At 60.8% G+C, this 16,966-nt stretch overlaps 1 protein-coding gene across 1 annotated transcript in view; it reads left to right on the top strand.

Moving 5' to 3' along the window:
• The first annotated feature begins 1,531 nt into the window (after positions 1–1,531).
• LOC140690634 (uncharacterized) overlaps positions 1,532–16,966 on the top strand; it is a 32,134-nt gene continuing 16,699 nt past the window's right edge. Inside the window, exons 1-2 of the mRNA XM_072952518.1 lie at positions 1,532–1,755; positions 9,060–9,186. The gene's annotated coding sequence lies outside the window, so the exon portion shown is untranslated. The remainder of the gene's footprint in view (positions 1,756–9,059; positions 9,187–16,966) is intronic.

Genomic DNA, 16,966 nt, shown 5'->3' with positions numbered 1-16,966 from the left:
TCGGACAGCATGGGAATGCACTTAATGTTCCTGAAATGCACAATTTAAAAGGGAAAAAAATCTGTATTTTATTAAAGGAGGTGGAAAATTGAAAAATATAGGATGCCATAAATGATGTAAAACAAATAACCTAAACTAAAGAAAAACAAAACAAAAGCAAATTCAGGGGTAGGGAAGTCAACTTCGGGTAGGGGAGGGGATTTATGGTGGGATTTTGGAGAAGGTGTAGGAGGGTGCAGAGGGGCACAGCCCTAGTGGGTGATGATGCCTAAAATGGTTCTCCACTGCCCAGCGGCCCAGGTGCAGGTGCAGGAACTGCAGGCTTCTCAGGAGCAGCAAGATCAGCAGGAGCAGCAGGCTCTTCAGGAGTGGCAAGATCAGCAGGAGCTGCAGGCTCTTCAGGAGTGGCAAGATCAGCAGGAGCTGCAGGCTCTTCAGGAGTGGCAAGATCAGCAGGAGCGGCAGGCTCTTCAGGAGCTGCAGGCTCTTCAGGATCGGCTAGATCAGCAGGAACGGCAGGTTCTTCAGGAGCGGCTAGATCAGCAGGAATGGCGGGCTCTTCAGGAGTGTCTAGATCAGCAGGAACGGCAGGCGCTTCAGGAACGGCGGGCTCTTCAGGAATGGCAGGCTCTTCAGGAGCCGTGGGCTCTTCAGGAGCGGCTAGATCAGCAGGAGAGGCAGGCTCTTCAGGAGAGGCAGGCTCTTCAGGAGCGGCTAGATCAGCAGGAGCGGCAGGCTCTTCAGGAGCAGCGGGCTCTTCAGGAGCGGCTAGATCAGCAGGAACGGCGGGCTCTTCATATGCAGTTGGAGCAGCAGGATCTTCATGTTCAGCAGGAGCAGCTGGAGGGAGTTCGCGTTCTCCTGCTGGACCCTGGTGGTCCTGTTTTTGTTCTCTGGCGTCTTCCCCTGCCCCTGCCTGCTCTGGACCTGTAACTGTTGGACGTGGAGAGAGCTTTAAGTCTAGTGGTTGTGCTCAGGCACAACCTGGAAAAAGGTACCCACATGGCTCCCTTTCCACGTGCCTTTTCAAGGACAGAAATCTTCCCAGAGCTTTGCAGACAGCTCCCACCGAGCAAGTGCCCACAGGCACTTGTTCTGTGACTGAATTCTTCCAGACAGGTGGTCTGAGGCCCGTCTTTGTTCTGGTCCCAACAGCAGACTTTGGGAATGCCTCCCTGTGTGGCCCAGCCCTCCGCCCTCCCTCACCTACACACCCGCACCGGCCCTGCCCTTCTCACCTTTGGGCTGTGCTTCGGGGGGCTCCTGGCCCTCTACCTGAATCCCCGGGTGGTGGGCCCGGTGCTCCAGGTCAGAGCCGGGGGTGCTGAGCTGCCCCTCAGCCCTGGGCAAGATCCTGGGGAGAGACCTGGGCGACGTCTGGGCAGGAGGCCGTGGTGGTGGGGAGCCCTTCATACCCAGACTCTTCCGGAGCCTGTGCTGGCCTTCCACAGTGTGGCACACCAGCCCCTCACTTGGGGAGCTGGCATGAGTGTCCTGGTTCCCCGGATCCTGCGGTGTCTGGCTCTGCAATGACAGTGACCGGCAGCCGGCCCGGCCCGGAGGTCTCAGAGCCCTGCCTGGCCAGGACCACTCCTGCTTCTGCCCCACTCGACCGTCTGCTGCCTGATCAGACTGGGACCTTGGTCATCTCAGTCACCCGGGAGGCAAGAGACACACCCTAGGGCATGGGCGCCACCTCGGGCAGCAGGGCCCTGCCCCGGTTCTCCACATCCCAGCCAGCCCGCTTGGACCCAGGTTGGTGACGTGATCGGCCCCCCAGGCCTCTGACCCTTCCTCAGCCTGCTCTTGCTTGAGGCAGGACCCCCCCAACATGACTGCCCCACCGCCACCAGTCAGGAAGGGGCTGTGGGGCCACCCGGGTGGGGTCTGAGTGGTGGCCTGGCCTGGGCGGGCCTGCCCTGGGCCTCCCTGTGTTACCTTTCGGTCCCTCTGGCCAAAAGGCCAGAGGCGCCTGGGGTGAGACCCGACCCACTGTCGGCACTGTTGGCAAAGGCCGTTGCTGCGGGCTTTCCGGGGGCCGCGACCTCGGGATCTTGGGATGCAACAAAACATGTCTGAGCTGAGCTGAGTTCACCAGCCAAGTAGGTTGAGAAGTGTCCTTCTCTACACAGCGGGTGCCTGGTGACCTGGGTCCCAAGTTCTGTTGGGCTCTGTTGCCAGGGAAGTGAGGTCACTTCCTGGGGTCCCCTTCCCCAAGCTTCCTCCTTACACAAAGCTCCCCAAGGGCCTCTCTGGGCTGCTGATGGCTCACTTCCCACCCCATGCCATGTCCACCCAGTGACACCAACACGGCCCCTCCTATAGCCCTGGGGAGGCCTGGATGCAGCCAGGGTCACAGCTCTGATGACACAGCTGGCTTCAGACCCAGCTCCCCCGCCAGCAGTGCTGTCACCCTGGACAAGCCACCTGCTTCTCAGGGTCTCCCCAATCCCCCATCGGCGCAGTGGGGATCATTCTGGACCCGGCTTCCTAGGAAAGCCATCATGTCTCTAGAACCACAAACACCTACTGCACCTGTCACCTCTGCGGGCTGGCATCACAGGGAGCTCATGCACAGACTCAGCAAAGGAAGGGCCCCACAGAGGGCTGGTGTGCAGGCCAAGGAGTGTGCAGGCCCAGGACTGTGCAGATGAGGCATTGTGTGGGCCCAGGAGAGGGCAGGCCTAGGAGTGTGCAGGGACAGAAGTGTGCAGGCCCAGGAGTGTGCAGGGCCAGTAGTGTTCAGGCCCCGGAGAGTGCAGGAAAGGTGAGGGCCATCACAGGAGAGGGCAGGGCCAAATGGGGCAGGCCAAGGAGTGTGCAGGACAAGGAGTTTGTAGGCCGAGGAGTATGCGGTCACAGGAGTGAGCAGGCCCAGGTGTGTGCAGTCCTTGGAGTGTGCAGGCCCAGGAGAGGGCATGCCCTGGAATGTGCAGGCCCAGGAGTGTGTAGGTACAGGAGGGAGCAGGCCCAGGAGTTTGCAGACGAAGGAGTGTGTAGGGACAGATGCGAGCAGGCCCTGGAGTGTGCAGCGCCAGGAGTGTGCTGGTCCATGAGAGGGTCGGCCGAAGTGGGGGCTGGCCCGGGATAGGGCATGGCCAGGGGTGTGTAGGTCAAGACTGTGCTTGCCCAGGATTATACAGTCCCAGGAGTGAGCATGTACAGGAGTGTGCAGGCCCAGGAGTGTAGAAGCCCAGGTTTGTGCAGGCCCAGGTGTGCGCAGGTCCAGGAGCATGCAGGCCCAGGTGTGTGCAGTCCCAGGAGAGTGCAGGCCCTGGAGAGGACAGGCCCTCGAATGTGCAGGCCCAGGAGTGTGCAGGCCAAGCAGTGAGCACCCCCAGGAGTGTGTAGGCCCAGGAGTGTACAGGCCCAGGAGTGTGCAGCCCCAGGCGTGTGCAGACTCCGGAGTGTGCAGACACAGGGGTGTGCAGGCCCAGGACTGTACAGGTTAGGGCTGTGCAGGCCTAGCAGTGTCCAGGCCCAGGAGTGTGCAAAATCAGGAGTATACAGGCCCAGGTGTGTTCAGGCTCAAGATTGTGCATGTCCTGGAGTGTGCAGGCCCATGAGTGTGCAATCCAGGAGTGTGCGGGCCCAGTAGTGTGCAAGCCAGGGCCAGAGAAGGCCCATACCAGGGAAGGCCCAGGAGTGTACATATCCAGGGGTGTGCAGGCCCATGAGTGTGCAGGCCCAGAGTGTGCACTCGAGGGATTGTGCGGGCCCAGGAGAGGGCAGGCCCAGCAGTGTGCAGGCCCAGGAGTGTGCAGACACAGGAGGGATCAGTCACAGGAGTGTGCAGATCCAGGAGTATACAGGCCCAGGTGTGTGCAGGCCCAACCTTGTGCAGGCCCAGGAATGTGCAGACAGAGGAGTGTGCAGGCCAAGGAGGGTGCAGGCCCAGGCCAGGGCAGGCCTAAGAGGGTACAGACCCTGGAGTGTGGAGGCCCAGGAGTATGCATGCCCAGGGCTGTGAGTCCCAGCAGTGTTCAGGCCCAGGAGTGTGCAGAATCAGCAGTATACAGGCCCAGGTGTGTTCAGGCTCAAGATTGTGCCTGTCCTGGAGTGTGCAGGCCCATGAGTGTGCAATCAAGGAGTGTGCGGGTCCAGTAGTGTGCAAGCCCAGGCCAGAGAAGGCCCATGCCAGGGAAGGCCCAGGAGTGTACAGATCCAGGATTGTGCTGGCCCAGGAGTGTGCATGCGCAGGACTGTGCACGCACAAGAGGGAGCAGGCCGAGGAGGGTGCAGTCCCAGGTGTGTGCAGGCACAAGTGGGAGCAGGCCCAGTAGTGTGAAGGCCCAAGAATGTGCAGGTCCTGGAGAGGGCCGGCCGAATAGGGGGCAGGCCCAGGAGAGGGAAGGCCCAGGAGTTTGCAGGCTCTGGAATGTGCACACGAGGATTTGTGCGGACCCAGGAGAGGGCAGGCCCAGGAGTGAGCAGACAGAGGAGTGTACAGGCCCAGGAGTGTGCAGGACCAGGAGTGTGCAGACACTGGAGTGTGCAGAGACAGGAGTGTGCAGGCCCAGGAGTGTGCCGGCACAGGTGGGAACAGGGCTAGGAGTGTGCAGGCATAGATGGGAGCAGGCCCAGGAGTGTACAAGCCCAGGTTTATGCAGGTCCAAGTGTGCGCAGGTCCAGGAGTGTGAAGGCCCAGGTGTCTGCTGTCCCAGGAGTGTGCAGGTCCTGAAGTTTGCAGGCCCAGGAGTGTACAAGCCCAGGTTCACGCAGGCCCGAGTGTTCGCAGGTCCAGGAGTATGAAGGCCCAGGTGTCTGCTGTCCCAGGAGTGTGCAGGTCCTGAAGATTGCAGGCCCAGGAGTGTGCAGACAAAGGTGTGTGCAGGCCAAGGAGGGTGTAGGTCCTGGAGTGTACAGGCCCAGGAGTGTGCAGGCCAAGGCGTGTGCAGACTCCGCAGTGTGCAGAGACAGGATTGTGCAGGCCCAAGATTGTACAGGTCTTGGGCTGTGCAGCCCAGCAGTGTTCAGGCCCAGGAGTGTGCAAAATCAGGATTATACAGGCCCAGGTGTGTTCAGGCTAAACATTGTGCATGTCTTGGAGTGTGCAGGCCTATGAGTGTGCAATCCAGGTGTGTGCGGGCCCAACAGTGTGCAAGCCTAGGCCAGAGAAGGCCCATGCAGGGAAGGCCCAGGAGTGTACAGATCCAGGAGTGTGCAGGCCCAGGAGTGTGCATGCCCAGGAGTGTGCAGGCACAGGAGGGAGCAGGCCGAGGAGTGTGCAGTGCCAGGTGTGTGCAGGCACAAGTGGGAGCAGGCCCAGTAGTGTGAAGGCCCAAGAATGTGCAGGTCCTGGAGAGGGCCGGCCGAATAGGGGGCAGGCCCAGGAGAGGGAAGGCCCAGGAGTTTGCAGGCTCTGGAATGTGCACACGAGGATTTGTGCGGACCCAGGAGAGGGCAGGCCCAGGAGTGGGCAGACAGAGGAGTGTACAGGCCCAGGAGTGTTCAGGCACAGGAGTGTGCAGACACTGGAGTGTGCAGAGACAGGAGTGTGCAGGCCCAGGAGTGTGCCGGCACAGGTGGGAACAGGGCTAGGATTGTGCAGGCATAGATGGGAGCAGGCCCAGGAGTGTACAAGCCCAGGTTTATGCAGGACCAAGTGTGCGCAGGTCCAGGAGTGTGAAGGCCCAGGTGTCTGCTGTCCCAGGAGTGTGCAGGTCCTTAAGTTTGCAGGCCCAGGAGTGTACAAGCCCAGGTTTATGCAGGCCCGAGTGTTCGCAGGTCCAGGAGTATGAAGGCCCAGGTGTCTGCTGTCCCAGGAGTGTGCAGGTCCTGAAGATTGCAGGCCCAGGAGTGTGCAGACAAAGGTGTGTGCAGGCCAAGGAGGGTGTAGGTCCTGGAGTGTGCAGGCCAAGGCGTGTGCAGACTCCGCAGTGTGCAGAGACAGGATTGTGCAGGCCCAAGATTGTACAGGCCTTGGGCTGTGCAGCCCAGCAGTGTTCAGGCCCAGGAGTGTGCAAAATCAGGATTATACAGGCCCAGGTGTGTTCAGGCTAAACATTGTGCATGTCTTGGAGTGTGCAGGCCTATGAGTGTGCAATCCAGGTGTGTGCGGGCCCAACAGTGTGCAAGCCTAGGCCAGAGAAGGCCCATGCAGGGAAGGCCCAGGAGTGTACAGATCCAGGAGTGTGCAGGCCCAGGAGTGTGCATGCCCAGGAGTGTGCAGGCACAGGAGGGAGCAGGCCGAGGAGTGTGCAGTGCCAGGTGTGTGCAGGCACAAGTGGGAGCAGGCCCAGTAGTGTGAAGGCCCAAGAATGTGCAGGTCCTGGAGAGGGCCGGCCGAATAGGTGGCAGGCCCAGGAGAGGGAAGGCCCAGGAGTTTGCAGGCTCTGGAATGTGCACACGAGGATTTGTGCGGACCCAGGAGAGGGCAGGCCCAGGAGTGAGCAGACAGAGGAGTGTACAGGCCCAGGAGTGTGCAGACACTGGAGTGTGCAGAGACAGGAGTGTGCAGGCCCAGGAGTGTGCCGGCACAGGTGGGAACAGGGCTAGGAGTGTGCAGGCATAGATGGGAGCAGGCCCAGGAGTGTACAAGCCCAGGTTTATGCAGGTCCAAGTGTGCGCAGGTCCAGGAGTGTGAAGGCCCAGGTGTCTGCTGTCCCAGGAGTGTGCAGGTCCTGAAGTTTGCAGGCCCAGGAGTGTACAAGCCCAGGTTCATGCAGGCCCGAGTGTTCTCAGGTCCAGGAGTATGAAGGCCCAGGTGTCTGCTGTCCCAGGAGTGTGCAGGTCCTGAAGATTGCAGGCCCAGGAGTGTGCAGACAAAGGTGTGTGCAGGCCAAGGAGGGTGTAGGTCCTGGAGTGTACAGGCCCAGGAGTGTGCAGGCCAAGGCTTGTGCAGACTCCGCAGTGTGCAGAGACAGGATTGTGCAGGCCCAAGATTGTACAGGCCTTGGGCTGTGCAGCCCAGCAGTGTTCAGGCCCAGGAGTGTGCAAAATCAGGAGTACACAGGCCCAGGTGTGTTCAGGCTCAAGATTGTGCAAGTCCTGGAGTGTGCAGGCCCATGAGTGTGCAATCCAGGAGTGTGCGGACCCAGTAGTGTGCAAGCCAGGACCAGAGAAGGCCCATTTCAGGGAAGGCCCAGGAGTGTACATATCCAGGGGTGTGCAGGACCAGGAGTGTGCAGACACTGGAGTGTGCAGAGACAGGAGTGTGCAGTCCCAGGATTGTGACGGCACAGGAGGGACAGGCGAAGAAGTGTGTCGGCATAGGTGGGAGCAGGCCCAGTAGTGTGCAGGCACAGGTGGTAGTAGGCTAATGAGTGTGAAAGCCAAGGAGTGTGCAGACACCGTAGTGTGCAGAGACAGGGGAGTGCATATCCTGGAGTCTACAGGCCGAGGAGTGTGCAGGCCCAGGTGTGTGCAGGCACAAGTGGGAGCAGGCCCAGTAGTGTGAAGGCCCAAGGATGTACAGGTCCAGGAGAGGGCCGGCCGAATTTGGGGCAGGCCCAGGAGAGGGAAGTCCCAGGAGTGTGCAGGACCTGGAGTGTGCAGACACAGGAGGGATCAGTCACAGGTGTGTGCAGGTCCAGGGGTATATAGGCCCAGGTGTGTGCAGGCCCAACATTTTGTAGGTCCAGGAGAGGGCAGGCCCAGGAGTGTGCAGACAGTGGAGTGTGCAGGAAAAGGAATACGCAGGCCCAGGCCAGGGCAGGCCCAGGAGTGTACAGGCCCATGTGTGTGCAGGCCCTGGAGTTTGCAGGCCAAGGAGTGTGCAGGCCCAGGAGTGTGCAGACAGAGGAGTGCACAGGACAAGGAAGGTGCAGGCCAAGGAATGTGCAGACCCTGGAGAGGACAATCCCTGGAATGTGCAGGCCCAGGAGTGTGCAGACCAAGCAGTGTGCACCCCCAGGAGTGTGCAGGGCAAGGAGTGTGCAGGCCCAGGAGTGTGCAGGCACAAGTGGGAGCAGCCCCAGTAGTGTGCAGACCCAGGAGTGTGCAGGCCTTGGAGTGTGCAGGCCCAGGAGGGTGCAAGCCCAGTCCAGGGCAGGTCCAGGAGTGTACAGGCCCAGGAGTGTGCAGACACCGGAGTGTGCAGAGACAGGAGTGTGCGGCCCACGGCTGTGCATACCCAGCAGTGTGCAGGCCCAGGAGTGTTCAGTCCCTGTAGTGTCTGGAACCAGGGGACGTCAGGCCCCAGAGTGTGCAGGCCCAAGAAAGGGCAGGCCCAAGGGTGTTCAGGCGCAGGAATGGGGAGTCCCATGACCATACCCACCAAGCAGAGGGCAGGCCCAGGCGTGTACATGCCTAGGAGTGTGCCGGCACAGGAGGGAGTACGCTCAGGAGTGTGCAGGCCAAGGAGTGTGCAGACCGGAGTGTTCAGAGACAGGAGAGTGCAGGCCCAGTATTGTACAGGCCTAGGGCTGTGTATTTCAATCCGTGTGTAGCCCCAGGAGTGTGCCGGCACAGATGGGAACAAGCCTAGCTGTGCACAGGCATAAGTGGTAACAGGCCCAGGAGTGTACAAGCCCAGGTTCATGCAGGCCGAGGTGTGCGCAGGTCCAGGAGTGTGTAGGCCCAGGTGTGTGCTGTCCCAGGAGTGTGCGGGCCTAGGAGAACACAGGCTCTGGAGTGTGCAGGCCCAGGAGTGTGGAGGTCCATGAGAGGGCCGGGCGAATTGGAGGCAGGCCCAGGAGAGGGAAGGCCCATGAGTGTGCAGGCCCTGAGTGTGCACTCGAGGGATTGTGCGGGCCCAGGAGAGGGCAGGCCCTGGGTGGTGCAGGCCCAGGAGTGTGTAGGTACAGGAGGGAGGAGGCCCAGGAGTTTGCAGGCAAGGAGTGTGTAAGGATAGATGCGTACAGGCCCTGGAGTGTGCAGGTAAACTAGACATGGCTGATACATGGACAGTGAGTGCAAAGTTAGAAAGCCTCTGGGTTTTCCCTCTTTAGGGAGGGAGAGGGAGGCTCAGCATAGGTCCTTGAGCTTCCGCGAGAAAAGTGGCTCTCAGTCCAGGTCGGCTGCGGGCGCCTCTGGGGTTGTCACACCTGAGGGGCCCTCTGTGGACGGGTCCTGTGTTCTTGGCACTGACGTGGATTTTCCTCCTCCTCTTCCCCAAGGGGCGGTAGAGGCTCGGGGGGCAGCTTCCAGCCGATCACGGCCATCCTGCTGCCCTCATGCACGCTGGCCCTGCACGCCCGGCAGCTGGACGTCAGGCTGCAGCTGGACTACGTCTCCGCCTCGCAGGTAAGAGGAGCCCCGCTGCTTCCCTGGGGGCCGGCAAGGGGGTCCCTCGGGAGGGGTTTCGGTTGGGGGCTCCTGGCTAGACGCCGCAGCCGTGTGAGTGGCACCGTTGGGGTGAAGGAGGCTGGTGCCAGGGACAGGGCAGGCCCAGGAGTGTGCAGGCCCAGGAGTGTGCATGCCCAGGAGTGTGCAGGCATAGGAGGGAGCAGGCCCAGTAGTGTGCAGGCCAAGTAGAGTGCAGGCCCTGAAGTTTGCAGGCCCAGCTGTGTGCAGACAGAGGAGTGTGCAGGCCAAGGAGGGTGCAGGCCCAGGGGTGTACAGGCCCAGGAGTGTGCAGGCCCAGGCGTGTGCAGACTCCGGAGTGTGCAGAGACAGGAGTGTTCAGGCCCAGAATTGTACAGGCCTAGGGCTGTGCAGGCCCAGCAGTGTTCAGGCCCAGGAGTGTGCAAAATCAGGAGTACACAGGCCCAGGTGTGTTCAGGCTCAAGATTGTGCATGTCCTGGAGTGTGCAGGCCCATGAGTGTGCAATCCAGGAGTGTGCAGGCCCAGTAGTGTGCAAGCCAGGGCCAGAGAAGGCCCATGCCAGGGAAGGCCCAGGAGTGTACAGATCCAGGATTGTGTAGGCCAAGGAGTGTGCATGCCCAGGAGTGCCCAGATGAGGGGTTTGAGGCCGTGGTGGGATGTACTTCACGGGCATAAATAGCATAAAGAGCATAAAACTACATGGTAGTGATGGTCGGACAGCATGGGAATGCACTTAATGTTCCTGAAATGCACAATTTAAAAGGGAAAAAAATCTGTATTTTATTAAAGGAAGTGGAAAATGGAAAAATACAGGATGCCATAAATGATGTAAAACAAATTAACTAAACTAAAGAAAAACAAAACAAAAGCAAATTCAGGGGTAGGGAAGTCAACTTCGGGTAGGGGAGGGGATTTATGGTGGGATTTTGGAGAAGGTGTAGGAGGGTGCAGAGGGGGCAGAGCCCTAGGGGGTGATGATGCCTGAAATGGTTCTCCACTGCCCAGCGGCCCAGGTGCAGGTGCAGGAACTGCAGGCTTCTCAGGAGCAGCAAGATCAGCAGGAGCGGCAGGCTCTTCAGGAGTGGCAAGATCAGCAGGAGCGGCAGGCTCTTCAGGAGCGGCGGGCTCTTCAGGAATGGCAGGCTCTTCAGGAGCTGCAGGCTCTTCAGGAGCGGCTAGATGAGCAGGAATGGCAGGCTCTTCAGGAGCTGCAGGCTCTTCAGGAATGGCAGGCTCTTCAGGAGCTGCAGGCTCCTCAGGAGCGGCTAGATCAGCAGGAATGGCGGGCTCTTCAGGAGCGGCTAGATCAGCAGGAATGGCGGGCTCTTCAGGAGCAGCTAGATCAGCAGGAATGGCGGGCTCTTCAGGAGCAGCTAGATCAGCAGGAGCGTCAGGCTCTTCAGGAGCTGCAGGCTCTTCAGGAGCGGCTAGATCAGCAGGAACAGCAGGTTCTTCAGGAGTGGCTAGATCAGCAGGAATGGCGGGCTCTTCAGGAGTGGCTAGATCAGCAGGAACGGCAGGCGTTTCAGGAGCGGCGGGCTCTTCAGGAGCGGCGGGCTCTTCAGGAATGGCAGGCTCTTCAGGAGCTGCAGGCTCCTCAGGAGCGGCTAGATCAGCAGGAATGGCGGGCTCTTCAGGAGCAGCTAGATCAGCAGGAGCGTCAGGCTCTTCAGGATCGGTGGGCTCTTCAGGAGCGGCAGGCTCTTAAGGAGCCGTGGGCTCTTCAGGAGCGGCGGGCTCTTCAGGAGCGGCTAGATCAGGAGGAGAGGCAGGCTCTTCAGGAGCTGCAGGTTGTTCAAGAGCGGCAAGATCAGCAGGAGCGGCAGGCTCTTCAGGAGCGGCTAGATGAGCAGGAGCAGCAGGCTCTTCAGGAGCTGCAGGCAAGATCCTGGGGAGAGACCTGGGCGATGTCTGGGCAGGAGGCTGTGGTGGTGGGGAGCCCTTCATACCCAGACTCTTCCGGAGCCTGTGCTGGCCTTCCACAGTGTGGCACACCAGCCCCTCACTTGGGGAGCTGGCATGAGTGTCCTGGTTCCCCGGATCCTGCGGTGTCTGGCTCTGCAATGACAGTGACCGGCAGCCGGCCCGGCCCGCAGGTCTCAGAGCCCTGCCTGGCCAGGACCACTCCTGCTTCTGCCCCACTCGACCGTCTGCTGCCTGATCAGACTGGGACCTTGGTCATCTCAGTCACCCGGGAGGCAAGAGACACACCCTAGGGCATGGGCGCCACCTCGGGCAGCAGGGCCCTGCCCCGGTTCTCCACATCCCAGCCAGCCCGCTTGGACCCAGGTTGGTGACGTGATCGGCCCCCCAGGCCTCTGACCCTTCCTCAGCCTGCTCTTGCTTGAGGCAGGACCCCCCCAACATGACTGCCCCACCGCCACCAGTCAGGAAGGGGCTGTGGGGCCACCCGGGTGGGGTCTGAGTGGTGGCCCGGCCTGGGCGGGCCTGCCCTGGGCCTCCCTGTGTTACCTTTCGGTCCCTCTGGCCAAAAGGCCAGAGGCGCCTGGGGTGAGACCCGACCCACTGTCGGCACTGTTGGCAAAGGCCGTTGCTGCGGGCTTTCCGCGGGCCGCGACCTCGGGATCTTGGGATGCAACAAAACATGTCTGAGCTGAGCTGAGTTCACCAGCCAAGTCAGTTGAGAAGTGTCCTTCTCTACACAGCGGGTGCCTGGTGACCTGGGTCCCAAGTTCTGTTGGGCTCTGTTGCCAGGGAAGTGAGGTCACTTCCTGGGGTCCCCTTCCCCAAGCTTCCTCCTTACACAAAGCTCCCCAAGGGCCTTTTTGGGCTGTTGATGGCTCACTTCCCACCCCATGCCATGTCCACCCAGTGACACCAACTCGGCCCCTCCTATAGCCCTGGGGAGGCCTGGATGCAGCCAGGGTCACAGCTCTGATGACACAGCTGGCTTCAGACCCGGCTCCCCCGCCAGCAGTGCTGTCACCCTGGACAAGCCACCTGCTTCTCAGGGTCTCCCCAATCCCCCATCGGCGCAGTGGGGATCATCTGGACCCGGCTTCCTAGGAGAGCCATCATGTCTCTAGAACCACAAACACCTACTGCACCTGTCACCTCTGTGGGCTGGCATCACAGGGAGCTCATGCACAGACTCAGCAAAGGAAGGGCCCCACAGAGGGCTGGTGTGCAGGCCCAGGTGTGTGCAGGCACACGTAGGAGCAGGCCCAGTAGTGTGCAGGCCCAAGAGTGTGCAGGGGTAGGAGTGTGCAGACAGAGGAGTGCGCAGGACAAGGAGGGTGCAGGCCCAGGAGTGTGCAGGCCCTGGAGAGGACAATCCCTGGAACGTGCAGGCCCAGGACTGTGCAGACCAAGCAGTGTGCACCCCCAGGAGTGTGCAGGGCCAGGAGTGTGCAGGCACATGTGGGAGCAGCCCCAGTAGTGTGCAGACCCAGGAGTGTGCAGGCCGTGGAGTGTGCAGGCAAAGGAGGGTGCAGGCCCAGTCCAGGGCAGGTCCAGGAGTGTTCAGGCCCAGGAGTGTGCAGACACCGGAGTGTGCAGAGACAGGAGTGTGCAGGCCCAGGGCTGTGCAGACCCAGCAGTGTGCAGGCCCAGGAGTGTGCAGCCCCTGTACTGTGCAGAACCAGGGGACGTCAGGCCCCAGAGTGTGCAGGCCCAAGAAAGGGCAGGTCCAAGGGTGTTCAGGCGCAGGAATGGGGAGTCCCAGGACCGTGCCCACCAAGCAGAGGGCAGGCCCAGGCGTGTGCATGCCCAGGAGTGTGCAGGCACAGGAGGCAGCAGACCGAGGAGTGTGCAGACCCAGGTGTGTGCAGGCACAAGTGGGAGCAGTCCCAGTAGTGTGCAGGCCCAGAGTGTGCAGGTGCAGGATAGGGCCGGCCGAATTGGGGGCAGGCCCAGGAATTGGAAGGCGCAGGAGTGTGCAGGGCCAGAAGTGTGCTGTCCCAAGAGTGTGCAGTGCCAATAGTGTTCAGGCCCAGGAGTGTTCAGGACCAGGAGTTTGTAGGCCGAGGAGTATGTAGTCACAGGAGGGAGCAGGTACAGGAGTGTGGAAGCCCAGGAGTGTACAGGCCAATGTTCGTGCAGGCCCAGGTGTGCACAGGTCCAGGAGAGTGCATGCCCTGGTGTGTGCAGTCCCAGGAGTCTGCAGGCCCTGGGTTGTGCAGGCCCAGGAGTGTGTAGGTACAGGAGGGAGGAGGCCCAGGAGTTTGCAGGCAAGGAGTGTGTAAGGATAGATGCGTACAGGCCCTGGAGTGTGCAGGCCCTTGAGTGTGCACACGAGGGATTGTGCGAGCCCAGGAGAGGGCAGGCCCAGCAGTGTGCAGGCCCAGGAGTGTGCAGACACAGGAGGGATCAGTCACAGGAGTGTGCAGGTCCAGGAGTGTACAGGCCCAGGTGTGTTTAGGCCCAACATTGTGCAGGTCCAGGAGTGTGCAGGCCCAGGAGTGTGCAGACAGAGGAGTGTGCAGGCCAAGGAGGGTGCAGGCCCAGGCCAGGGAAGGCCCAGGAGTGTACAGGTCCAGGAGTGTGCAGGAGCAGGAGTGTGCAGACACTGGAGTGTGCAGAGACAGGAGTGTGCAGGCCCAGGAGTGTGCCGGCACAGGTGGGAACAGGGCTAGGAGTGTGCAGGCATAGATGGGAGCAGGCCCAGGAGTGTACAAGCCCAGGTTTATGCAGGTCCAAGTGTGCGCAGGTCCAGGAGTGTGAAGGCCCAGGTGTCTGCTGTCCCAGGAGTGTGCAGGTCCTGAAGTTTGCAGGCCCAGGAGTGTACAAGCCCAGGTTCATGCAGGCCCGAGTGTTCGCAGGTCCAGGAGTATGAAGGCCCAGGTGTCTGCTGTCCCAGGAGTGTGCAGGTCCTGAAGATTGCAGGTCCAGGAGTGTACAGACAAAGGTGTGTACAGGCCAAGGAGGGTGTAGGTCCTGCATTGTGCAGGCCAAGGCGTGTGCAGACTCCGCAGTGTGCAGAGACAGGATTGTGCAGGCCCAAGATTGTACAGGCCTTGGGCTGTGCAGCCCAGCAGTGTTCAGGCCCAGGAGTGTGCAAAATCAGGATTATACAGGCCCAGGTGTGTTCAGGCTAAACATTGTGCATGTCTTGGAGTGTGCAGGCCTATGAGTGTGCAATCCAGGTGTGTGCGGGCCCAACAGTGTGCAAGCCTAGGCCAGAGAAGGCCCATGCAGGGAAGGCCCAGGAGTGTACAGATCCAGGAGTGTGCAGGCCCAGGAGTGTGCATGCCCAGGAGTGTGCAGGCACAGGAGGGAGCAGGCCGAGGAGTGTGCAGTGCCAGGTGTGTGCAGGCACAAGTGGGAGCAGGCCTAGTAGTGTGAAGGCCCAAGAATGTGCAGGTCCTGGAGAGGGCCGGCCGAATAGGTGGCAGGCCCAGGAGAGGGAAGGCCCAGGAGTTTGCAGGCTCTGGAATGTGCACACGAGGATTTGTGCGGACCCAGGAGAGGGCAGGCCCAGGAGTGAGCAGACAGAGGAGTGTACAGGCCCAGGAGTGTGCAGACACTGGAGTGTGCAGAGACAGGAGTGTGCAGGCCCAGGAGTGTGCCGGCCCAGGTGGGAACAGGGCTAGGAGTGTGCAGGCATAGATGGGAGCAGGCCCAGGAGTGTACAAGCCCAGGTTTAGGCAGGTCCAAGTGTGCGCAGGTCCAGGAGTGTGAAGGCCCAGGTGTCTGCTGTCCCAGGAGTGTGCAGGTCCTGAAGATTGCAGGCCCAGGAGTGTGCAGACAAAGGTGTGTGCAGGCCGAGGAGGGTGTAGGTCCTGGAGTGTACAGGCCCAGGAGTGTGCAGGCCAAGGCGTGTGCAGACTCCGTAGTGTGCAGAGACAGGATTGTGCAGGCCCAAGATTGTACAGGCCTTGGGCTGTGCAGCCCAGCAGTGTTAAGGCCCAGGAGTGTGCAAAATCAGGATTATACAGGCCCAGGTGTGTTCAGGCTAAACATTGTGCATGTCTTGGAGTGTGCAGGCCTATGAGTGTGCAATCCAGGTGTGTGCGGGCCCAACAGTGTGCAAGCCTAGGCCAGAGAAGGCCCATGCAGGGAAGGCCCAGGAGTGTACAGATCCAGGAGTGTGCAGGCCCAGGAGTGTGCAGGACCAGGAGTGTGCAGGACCAGGAGTGTGCAGACACTGGAGTGTGCAGAGACAGGAGTGTGCAGTCCCAGGATTGTGACGGCACAGGAGGGACAGGCGAAGAAGTGTGTCGGCATAGGTTGGGGCAGGCCCAGTAGTGTGCAGGCACAGGTGGTAGTAGGCTAATGAGTGTGAAAGCCAAGGAGTGTGCAGACACCGGAGTGTGCAGAGACAGGGGAGTTCATATCCTGGAGTCTACAGGCCGAGGAGTGTGCAGGCCCAGGTGTGTGCATGCACAAGTGGGAGCAGGCCCAGTAGTGTGAAGGCCCAAGGATGTACAGGTCCAGGAGAGGGCCGGCCGAATTTGGGGCAGGCCCAGGAGAGGGAAGTCCCAGGAGTGTGCAGGACCTGGAGTGTGCAGACACATGAGGGATCAGTCACAGTTGTGTGCAGGTCCAGGGGTATACAGGCCCAGGTGTGTGCAGGCCCAACATTTTGTAGGTCCAGGAGAGGGCAGGCCCAGGAGTGTGCAGACAGTGGAGTGTGCAGGAAAAGGAATACGCAGGCCCAGGCCAGGGCAGGCCCAGGAGTGTACAGGCCCATGTGTGTGCAGGCCCTGGAGTTTGCAGGCCAAGGAGTGTGCAGGCCCAGGAGTGTGCAGACAGAGGAGTGCACAGGACAAGGAAGGTGCAGGCCAAGGAATGTGCAGACCCTGGAGAGGACAATCCCTGGAATGTGCAGGCCCAGGAGTGTGCAGACCAAGCAGTGTGCACCCCCAGGAGTGTGCAGGGCAAGGAGTGTGCAGGCCCAGGAGTGTGCAGGCACAAGTGGGAGCAGCCCCAGTAGTGTGCAGACCCAGGAGTGTGCAGGCCTTGGAGTGTGCAGGCCCAGGAGGGTGCAAGCCCAGTCCAGGGCAGGTCCAGGAGTGTACAGGCCCAGGAGTGTGCAGACACCGGAGTGTGCAGAGACAGGAGTGTGCGGCCCACGGCTGTGCATACCCAGCAGTGTGCAGGCCCAGGAGTGTTCAGTCCCTGTAGTGTCTGGAACCAGGGGACGTCAGGCCCCAGAGTGTGCAGGCCCAAGAAAGGGCAGGCCCAAGGGTGTTCAGGCGCAGGAATGGGGAGTCCCATGACCATACCCACCAAGCAGAGGGCAGGCCCAGGCGTGTACATGCCTAGGAGTGTGCCGGCACAGGAGGGAGTACGCTCAGGAGTGTGCAGGCCAAGGAGTGTGCAGACCGGAGTGTGCAGAGACAGGAGAGTGCAGGCCCAGTATTGTACAGGCCTAGGGCTGTGTATTTCAATCCGTGTGTAGCCCCAGGAGTGTGCCGGCACAGATGGGAACAAGCCTAGCTGTGCACAGGCATAAGTGGTAACAGGCCCAGGAGTGTACAAGCCCAGGTTCATGCAGGCCGAGGTGTGCGCAGGTCCAGGAGTGTGTAGGCCCAGGTGTGTGCTGTCCCAGGAGTGTGCGGGCCTAGGAGAACACAGGCTCTGGAGTGTGCAGGCCCAGGAGTGTGGAGGTCCATGAGAGGGCCGGGCGAATTGGAGGCAGGCCCAGGAGAGGGAAGGCCCATGAGTGTGCAGGCCCTGAGTGTGCACTCGAGGGATTGTGCGGGCCCAGGAGAGGGCAGGCCCTGGGTGGTGCAGGCCCAGGAGTGTGTAGGTACAGGAGGGAGGAGGCCCAGGAGTTTGCAGGCAAGGAGTGTG

The sequence above is a fragment of the Vicugna pacos genome, chromosome 31, assembly GCF_048564905.1.
Source record: "Vicugna pacos chromosome 31, VicPac4, whole genome shotgun sequence".
Classification (NCBI taxonomy): domain Eukaryota; kingdom Metazoa; phylum Chordata; class Mammalia; order Artiodactyla; family Camelidae; genus Vicugna; species Vicugna pacos.
Note: the sequence above shows the minus strand (reverse complement) of the source record. Positions and strands in the feature narration are given on the sequence as shown.